General features: G+C 36.5%; 1 non-coding gene across 1 annotated transcript; it reads right to left on the bottom strand.

The window, feature by feature from the left end:
• Positions 1-9,958: 9,958 nt before the first annotated feature.
• Positions 9,959-10,066, bottom strand: LOC112724629 (small nucleolar RNA R71). The gene has a single exon (XR_003163784.1). It is a non-coding gene; the product is annotated as a small nucleolar RNA R71 (small nucleolar RNA).
• Between the last annotated feature and the right edge of the window lie 224 nt (positions 10,067-10,290).

The raw sequence follows: 10,290 nt of genomic DNA, 5'->3' as shown, positions 1-10,290 counted from the left end.
TGGTGTTGCACACCATAACAATATAAGGGAGAATGAAGGATTCTAAGTTTGGTGTTCCACCAAAATCTCATCATAAAACACATTCTTACCTTCTGCATAATGCTAGCTTCAGGTATTTAGATAAACTAGTTAACTAATTTGTTGTTTCCTAGTTTTCAGTTCTATTGCTTTTGAAAAAAAAAAGAATAAAAGAGTTTCACACATGGTTAATCTGATGCATGAGAACCATTGGCAAGGTACTAAGTTTGGTGTTCCCACACCAAAGTAAGTTCAAAGGCCCACAAATAAATCATGCATGCTAACCAATTTTTTTAAGTGCTTGGGGAACAAGCAACTTTCAATATCACTGCAGAGCACCATACAAACTTTTGGAAAGATTAAGCATCATCAATCAAAGAGATGAAAGAATGTGAAAACCAGCAATGATGATGATGATGAGGAGGACAGCAAGTAAATTCCAAAAGGTTTTATTGTTCAGTGATTATTTTATATCAGATACTGCTATGATTGAAAGTGATATAATACCCCTGCCTGTCTGCATGGTATAGTTTTTCTGTAATTCAATAATTGAGATGCTTGATTATTCACAACACTACACACTTTAAACTTGCGTGCACTCAAGATTTCAAAAAAAAAAAAGAGGGCACCACATGATAGTTCTTTGAAAAAAAGGATTGATGAATTAAACAATTTTGAGGCAAGTAAAAGATTAGGAGAAGTGGTGGTTCTGGTTGTGTGATTATGCATTGAGGTTGCATGCTTATGAAAACTTGCATGGGAGCTCATAGGCAGGACATAGAGTTCAAAGAAGTATTGTGGAGATTCTCAAACATTTATTGATCCAAGAAGCAGCAAACAAAAGAAAGAAAACACAAAAAAAAAATGAATGAAAGAACATGGCCCAAGGCTCTGAGCATCAATTACTAGGCAGAAAAGAAAGAAGAAACAAAAACTCAAAGAGTTGTTATCCTAGTAAATGCTTGTGGTCGAATTGTGTTAAAGAGAGAGGCTTGAGCAAGTAAATCCTAAGGGGTGCTTCAACACCTAATACCTTAAAAGCAACTGGTTTAGGAGTATTGATTGAAAGCTTATCTAAAGAGCCGCTTTGAGACATGACACTTAGAGTCAAAGCCAAAACACAAATCATAAGCTGCTTCAAGGTGATTACCTATAGAGAGATTTCCATGATATCATTTGGATGAAAGTCCTAAGACCTAAGACTTCCAAGATGTAGGGACTAGTAAGCACTGAAGCCCTTGCATGAGCATATAATTTAGAGTTCACCCCACTGTCACTTAATCACTTCACTCACAGGATAGCACATGTTATTCTTTAAATCCATTCTACTTGAAAGAACCTTTGAGCATAATTCTTTTCTTGCTTGGGGACAAGCAAGCTTTAAGTTTGGTGTTGTGATGACAAGTCATCGTAGCCTAGTTTTACTAGCCTTTTTCTTTATTTTTCATTTGGTTTTATGCACTTTCTTGCATTCTAAGTAAGTAATTTGGAATGAAAATGTATGACTTCTTTGAATCAAACAACCACCATGAAATTGATGCCAAATCATGAGGTTTAAGCTAAATTTAATTGATTTTTAATGATTAATAAACCTTGTAAATTTGGTGATACTTTGATTGGTTGTTTTGATTAATTGTAGGTGAAGAAAAGAAGAAAAGAAGAAAGCGTGGCCTAAGAAATGTGGCTCAAAGAAGAAAAGTGTGGCCAAGAAAAGAGGAAGTGTGGTGCAACAAAACCATGAAGCTCCCTCCAAAGCTCACTAAGTGAGCGCTACACTCACTCCCAGGAGACCAAGGCACAAAGCTCAGCTCACTTTGTGAGCTGAGCACAACATGGGGTCAAGAAACAAGGAAAGAAGAACCAAGCTCAGCTCACAAAGTGAGCATTATCAAGAGCACTGAGGAAATAATTCAAAGAAAATAATTTGCACATGCATGCTCCAAGGCTTGAACTCATGACCAAGGGGGATGGGAGAGGCGCTACTCACAAAGGAAAATAAGCAAAAAATGGCCAAATGCACTCCTCAAGGTTCGAACTCACCACCATGAGGAAGCAAGGAAGCAAGGCATCACAAGAAAACCAAGGAAAAGATCCAGCGCATGCTTCCTCCAAGTTTCGAACCAAGGACCTTTCCTTGGATGCCCCAAAGCTCAGCTCACTTTGTGAGCTGAGCGCTATCCATGGGCACATGTAGCAAAATTGGCACGGTCCTTGGCAGCACACAAGCGCGCAACAAAATGGTCCAAGGCAACAAGACACAAGCGCTCAGCTCACAAAGTGAGCTGAGCTCTCCCCTGATGCATCCCAAGCAGCAAAGCACGCTATGCAAGGCCTCCTCACACTAAGTGTTAAAGCTTAGCTCACTTTGTGAGCTGAGCACTCCCCTGGAAGCATATTACCCATGGGCTGAAAATTCAACCAAAAGTCCAATTTAATTCAAATCTCACCAAATCAAAAGCCCATCCAAATTCCAATATCCAAGAATAGAAAGTGTATAAATAGGAGTTAGTTTGATGTAATTAGAGAGCTGAATTTTATTTTGAATTTTTCTTGGAATTTTCATTTTGAGCTTTTGTTTTTGAGTTTAGATTTCAAAGAACTTGGAAGGAGAATTGATCTCTCTTCTTTTGGTTCTTGCTTGAGCACTCTTTACTTTTCTTGCTTTGGATCTTGGGTGAAGAATTGAAGAACTTCTGTTTCAATCTCACCTTGAGATCTTGTTTTAATTTTCTGCATAATTGAATTCCAATTTCCATTTACTACTTCCTCTTCTACAATTTCTGCAATTCACTTTTCTTCATTTCTCTTGCAATTGTTCTTGTTGGATCAAGGAAGGATTTGAGATCTAGAATTGTTATCTAGTCTCTTCCACTCCTGAGATCTTCAACCTCTTTTACTTTGCTGCAAATTAAGCACTGCTTTCCTGCTTTTAAATTGTTCAAGTCATTTTACTTTTCTGTTAAGATCCACTTCACTGCACTTAGATTTTCTCTTTTATGTTTAATGCAATTTAGTTGTTCTTGTTCAAATTTTGCAATCCCAATTCCCAATTCCTTTTATGATTCAAGAAATTTACATTTCTTGCATTTTAAGCTTCAGCCATTTACATTTCTTGCAATCTAAGTTTCTGTAATTTATATTACTTGCACTTTAAGAATCTGCTTCTTTACTTTCCTGCTCTTTAATTTACTGCACTTTACCCCCTCTCCCTTTATATTTCAAGCAATTTAGTTTCTGCAAAGCACAAATCACTCAACAAAACTTGATTCGCTTGACTAAATCAACCACTAAACTAAAATTGCTCAATCCTTCAACCCCTGTGAGATCGACCTCACTCTTGTGAGTTATTATTACTTGATGCGACCCGGTACACTTGCCGGTGAGTTTGGGTGTTGGAATTCGTTTCCACAAAAATATCCATCAGTTGACATGTTGTTCACTTTCTTCCTCTTCTTCCAGTTTGTTAAAAGGAATGACCTTAAGGGGGGAGAATATTCAGCTACTGTCCCTTGTCTTGGCATTTGCTTAGCAAGCTTCCTTTTGCAAATGGCATGATTGGTTTTGCTTGCTGGATCATGGACAGGATTGGTGCTCTTGCTAGTTGCCTTCACTCCTTTGAATTCAAAACTTGGTTGCTGTATGATTATTGGAGTTTTGTATTCATCCAGAGCCTTTTGAATTGGTGGTTCCATGAACTCTTCCTTCATGTACTTCTCTGGAATGACTTCCTCACTTTCTTGCTCCTCCACTCCTTTCTTTGCACCCAACATTTGACTTAATATCTTTTTCATTGAGGAGGTTTGTTGATCTTCCCAACATTTCTTCATCTCCTCTTCATATTTTTCAATCACAGATTCAATTGTTGAGAGTTTTTGGGTCAGAGAAGTTTGTGAGAGTTGTGAGTCTTCATGTTCCCTTGTCATCTCAAGTGAAGTTTCATTTTCAACCACCTCATTCTTCATTGAAAGTTCACTTGATACAGTAGCCTCCTCATCTTGCTCTTCTACTTTCTCCCTTGCACTTAACATTTGGTTTACCAACACTTCTATTTTTTTGAATGAATTTTCTTGCTCGTTCCAGGATATCTGTGCCTCCCTCTCATATTTTTCAAACATGGTCTCAAGCTTTGAGAGGCTTTGGTTCATGGAAGTTTGTGTGGGTGGTGAGTTTTGACAGGGGCTTTATGTTGAAGCATGGTCAAGTGATGATATCTTTGGATGAATATCGTATGGAGTATTAGAATTTCCTTTCCAGCCACCATTAAAATCATGACTAGCATCATTTTGTGGTGGAGGGAAATATCTCATATGATTCTTTTGCTCATCTTGTGTCTCTGAAGCAAATCTCCATGGGTTGGAGTGCTTAGAATTTGTATTTTCTTGGTGATATTCCCAGCCACCATTAGAGATTGATGATGGTGGGTGATATCCCATAAAATTTTGTTTGACCATAAGATGAGTTGAACTCCATTTGTATTTTGTAAAATATAACATCAATGAAAATTAAAATTCATGTCACAGAGAAAGAATTTCTTAGTGAGGCAATAGCTCAAACACCTTGCTATCAACTTAGAACAGAGAACAAAAACAAAGAAAATGCTTGATCTAGACTTCTCACCCACTTAATCATTGTTGATCTAAATCAATCCCCGGCAATAGCGCCAAAAACTTGATGGATATTTTGGAAAACAAATTCCAAACACCTAAAACTCACCGGCAAGTGTACCGGGTCGCATCAAGTGGTAAAACTCACTTAGAGTGAGGTCAACCCCACAGGGATTGATGCATCAAGCAACTTTAATCAGTGATTAGTTTAGTCAAGCTAACATTGAGTGAATTGTGTGACGTTGATCAACAGAAAGTAAATTGCAGTGAATATAAATGGCAGAAAGTAAATGATAATGAACAAAAAGGGCAAGGAATGTAAATTGGCAAAATCTTAAATGACAAGAAATGTAAATTGCATCAAATGTAAAGGGGAGTGGGTGTTGGAAATTAAAGAAGCAGTAATTTAGAACTCAGATCAATTGCAGAAAATTAAATAGCAGGAAGAATAACGGAGTTGGAGTGTTGGAAATTAAAACAGAACTAAAAGATGCAAAGTGCATTAAAATAAAGAGCTCTCAGATTTTGAAATTCAGAAACAGATCAATTCAATATCAAAACAGAAATGTAGAGGTGTTGAAGAATCAAAACAGCAAGAACTTAGATCATTCATGAAAATCCAGAAGAGGAATCAACAATTTCAATGAAACAGTAAAAAAAGAAGAGCAGCCAAGAGCTCAACTCAATTGCAAAATAAAATTGAAGATCTCAGGGAATCAAAGAGACTAGAAAACAAGTCTAGATCTCACTCCCTTCCTAGATCCAACAGAGAACAAGATGCAGGAAATTAAAGATGAAAGCAGTAAATGAAAACTTAGATTCACTTCTCAATTCTCTGAAATTATGCAAAAGAACAACCAAGAGAAATCTTAGACCAAGAGGGAAACAGAATTCCTTCACTCCTTAATCCAAGATTTAAAACAAAAATGAAAACTAAGAGAGAGCTCTCAAATCCTAATACTCCCTAGTAAAGCCAGCCTCTAATGCTATCTATTAAAGCCAACCTCTATGCTCTCTAATAGAGCTGACCTCCCTATGAAAATGAGAATGATGCCTGATGAGCGGATAATTTATACGCTTTTTGACATTGTTTTTAGTATATTTTTAGTAGGATCTAGTTACTTTTAGGAATGTTTTCATTAGTTTTTATGTTAAATTCACATTTCTGGACTTTACTATGAGTTTGTGTATTTTTCTGTGATTTCAGGTATTTTCTGGCTGAAATTGAGGGACTTGAGCAAAAATCAGATTCAGAGGGTGAAGAAGGACTGCTGATGCTGTTAGATTCTGACCTCCCTGCACTCAAAGTGGATTTTCTGGAGCTACAGAACTCAAAATGGCGCGCTTCCAATTGCGTTGGAAAGTAGACATCCAGGGCTTTCCAGCAATATATAATAATCCATACTTTGGCCAAGAATAGACGACGTAAACTGGCATTCAACGCCAGCTTTCTACCCAAATCTGGCGTCCAGCGCCAGAAAAGGAGCCAAAACCAGAGTTGAACGCCCAAACTGGCACTAAAACTGGCGTTCAACTCCAAGGAGGACCTCTACACGTGCCACACTCAAGCTCAGCCCAAACACACACCAAGTGGGCCCATGAAGTGGATTTATGCATCAACTACTTACTCATGTAAACCCTAGTAGCTAGTTTATTATAAATAGGACCTTTTACTATTGTATTAGGTATCTTTGATCAGTTGTATGCTATCTTAGATCACGTTTAGGGGGCTGGCCATCTCGGCCATGCCTGGACCTTTCACTTATGTATTTTCAACGGTAGAGTTTCTACACTCCATAGATTAAGGTGTGGAGCTCTGCTGTTCCTCAAAGATTAATGCAAGTACTACTGTTTTCTATTCAATTCATCTTATTTCGCTTCTAAGATATCCATTCGCACCCAAGAACGTGATGAAGGTGATGATTATGTGTGACGCTCATCACCATTCTCCTTTATGAACGCGTGCCTGACAAACACTTACGTTCTACATGAAATAAGCTAGAATGAATATCTCTTAGATCTCCTAACCGGAATCTTCGTGGCGTAAGCTAGAATGATGGCGGCATTCAAGAGAATCCGGAAAGTCTAAACCTTGTCTGTGGTATTCCGAGTAGGATTCAATGAATGAATGACTGTGACGAGCTCCTAACTCGCGATTGCAGGGCGTTAGTGACAGACGCAAAAGGATAGTAAATCCTATTCCAGCATTATCGAGAACCGACAGATGAATAGCCGTGCCGTGACAGGGTGCGTGAGCATATTATTCACTGAGAGGATAAGATGAAGCTATTGGCAAGGGTGATGCCTCCAGACGATTAGCCGTGCCGTGACAGGGCATTGGATCATTTTCCCGAGAGATGACTGAAAGTAGCCATTGACAGTGGTGATGTATCACATAAAGCCAGCCATGGAAAGGAGTGAGACTGATTGGATGAAGATAGCAGGAAAGCAGAGGTTCAGAGGAACGAAAAGCATCTCCATTCGCTTATCTGAAATTTCTACCAATGATTTACATAAGTATCTCTATCCCTACTCTATTATTTATTATTCGAAAACTCCATGATTATTTTATATCTGTCTGACTGAGATTTGCAAGGTGACCATAGCTTGCTTCATACCAACAATCTCCGTGGGATTCGACCCTTACTCACGTAAGGTATTACTTGGACGACCCAGTGCACTTGCTGGTTAGTTGTATCGAAGTTGTGAACCATGGTATTGGCACCATATTCTTGGCGCCATTGCCAGGGAAAGAAAGAGCCATGAATTTTACATAATTAAAGTATAATCACGATTACGCGTACCAAGTTGCTCACGTTGCCAGGGATTGTTCGAGCCTGGACATCACAATTTCGTGCACCAAGTTTTTGGCGCCGTTGCCGGGGATTGTTCGAGTTTGGACAACTGACGGTTCATCCTGTTGCTCAGATTAGGTAATTTTCTTTTTGTTTTCTTTTCAAAAAAATATTTTTCAAAAATCTTTCAAAAATTTCTCCTTTATTTTCGAAAAAAAATAATAATATAAAAATGTTTTCAAAAATTTTATTCAGAATTTTTAAGAATGAATTCTAGTGTTTCATGATGATTTGTTGAAGCCTGGTTGGCTATAAGCTATGTCTAATTTTTGGACTGGGGTTTCAACTTACCATCACAAAAGAAGAGATTCTCACACACTTAGTTGCTCTATACTTGAAAAGTATCCATATTTGCTGAAGCTTGGCTGGCCATTGGCCATGTCTAGTGTTTTGGACTGGAGCTTTCATTGAAAGCTTGGCTGGCTAGTGAGCCATGTCTAATTCCTGGACTGAAGCTTTAGACTAACATGGCAAGATTCCTGGAATTCATATTAAAAATTTTGGAATCCTTATTTTCCTTTTTCAAATTAATTTTCGAAAAAAAAATACAAAAAAATTAGAAAATCATAAAAATCAAAAATATTTTTCTATTTCTTGTTTGAGTCTTGAGTCATATCATAAGTTTGGTGTCAATTGCATATGCATCTAGCATTTTTCGAAAATTTCATGCATTCATAGTGTTCTTCATGATCTTCAAGTTGTTCTTGGTAAGTCTTCTTGTTTGATCTTGATGATTTTTTGTTTTGTCTTTTCATGTTTTTCATATGCATTCTTGAATTCTTAGTGTCTAAGCATTAAAGAATTCTAAGTTTGGTGTCTTGCATGTTTTCTTTGCATTAAAAATTTTTCAAAAATATGTTCTTGATGTTCATCATGACATTCAAAGTGTTCTTGGTGTTCATCTTGACATTCATAGCATTCTTGCATGCATTCATTGTTTTGATCTAAAAATTTCATGCATTGCATAATTTTCATGTTTTCATAAAAATTCAAAAAAATATCTTTCCCTTTTTCTCTCATCAAATTCGAAAATTTGAGTTGACTTTTTCAAAAATTTTTAAAATCAAGTTGTTTCTTATGAGTCAAATCAAATTTTCAATTTGAAAATCTTATCTTTTTCAAAATCTTTTTCAAAAATCAAATCTTTTTCAAAATTCTTAGTTATTTTCGAAAATTCCAAAAATATTTTTCAAAAATCTTTTTCTTATTTTTATACCAAATTTTCGAAAATAACATAATCAATTAAAGCGTTGATTCAAAAATTTGAAGTTTGTTACTTGCTTGTTAAGAAAGATTCAAACTTTAAGTTCTAGAATCATATCTTGTGATTTCTTGTGAATCAAGTCATTAATTATGATTTTAAAAATCAAATCTCTTTTTTCAAAAACTAATTTCTATCATATCTTTTCAAAAATATCTTCTCATCTTATCTTTTTCAAAAATATCTTTTCAAAATATCTTTCCTAACCTCCTAACTTCTTATCTTTTCAAAATTTGTTTCAACTAACTAACTAACTTTTTGTTTGTTTCTTAACTTTTTCAAAACTAACTAACTAACTCTCTCTCTCTAATTTTCGAAAATATCTTCCCTCTTTTTCAAAATTTCTTTTTAATTAACTAATTATTTTTATTTTTTATTTTTGATTTCAAAAATTTTCGAAAATCACTAACATTTTTCAAAAAAAAAAAAAACCATTTTCAAAAATCACTAACTCCTTTTCAAAAATAATTTTCGAAAATTCCCTCTCTCTCTCCCATCTTATTCTATTTATTCATTCATATCCTAACATCTCATCTCACATCTCTTCCATCCTCACAGTTGTGTTTCTTCCATTATATTACATTCTTTGTCTCCCCCTCTTCTCCCACTCACACATGGATCCCTATACTGTGGTATAAAGGATCTCCATTATTATTATTATTTTTCTGTGCCTTCTTCTTTGTCATATGAGCAGGAGCAAGGATAAGAACATTCTTGTGGAAGCAGATCTAGAACCTGAAAGGACTCTGAAGAGAAAATTAAGAGAAGCTAAAATACAACAATCCAGAGATAACCTTTCAGAAATTTTCGAACAGGAAAAGGAGATGGCAGCCGAAAATAATAATAATGTAAGAAAGATGCTTGGTGACTTTACTGCACCTAATTCCAATTTACATGGAAGAAGCATCTCCATTCCTGCCATTGGAGCAAACAACTTTGAGCTGAAACCTCAACTAGTTTCTCTGATGCAGCAGAACTGCAAGTTTCATAGACTTCCATCTGAAGATCCTTTTCAGTTCTTAACTGAATTCTTGCAGATATGTAATACTGTTAAGACTAATGGAGTAGATCCTGAAGTCTACAGGCTCATGCTTTTACCTTTTGCTGTAAGAGACAGAGCTAGATTATGGTTGGATTCTCAACCCAAAGACAGCCTGAACTCTTGGGATAAGCTGGTCACGGCTTTCTTAGCCAAGTACTTTCCTCCTCAAAAGCTGAGCAAGCTTAGAGCTGATGTTCAAACCTTCAGACAGAAAGAAGGTGAATCCCTCTATGAAGCTTGGGAAAGATACAAACAGTTGACCAAAAAGTGTCCTTCTGACATGCTTTCAGAATGGACCATCCTGGATATATTCTATGATGGTTTATCTGAGCTATCAAAGATGTCACTGGACACTTCTGCAGGTGGATCCATTCACCTAAAGAAAATGCCTGCAGAAGCTCAAGAACTCATTGACATGGTTGCTAATAACCAGTTCATGTACACTTCTGAAAGGAATCCTGTGAGTAATGGGACGCCTATGAAGAAGGGAGTTCTCGAGGTTGATACTCT

The sequence above is a fragment of the Arachis hypogaea genome, chromosome 11 (assembly GCF_003086295.3).
Source record: "Arachis hypogaea cultivar Tifrunner chromosome 11, arahy.Tifrunner.gnm2.J5K5, whole genome shotgun sequence".
Lineage (NCBI taxonomy): Eukaryota > Viridiplantae > Streptophyta > Magnoliopsida > Fabales > Fabaceae > Arachis > Arachis hypogaea.
The sequence above is the reverse complement of the archived record's forward strand: the minus strand, read 5'-3'. Positions and strand labels throughout refer to the sequence as shown.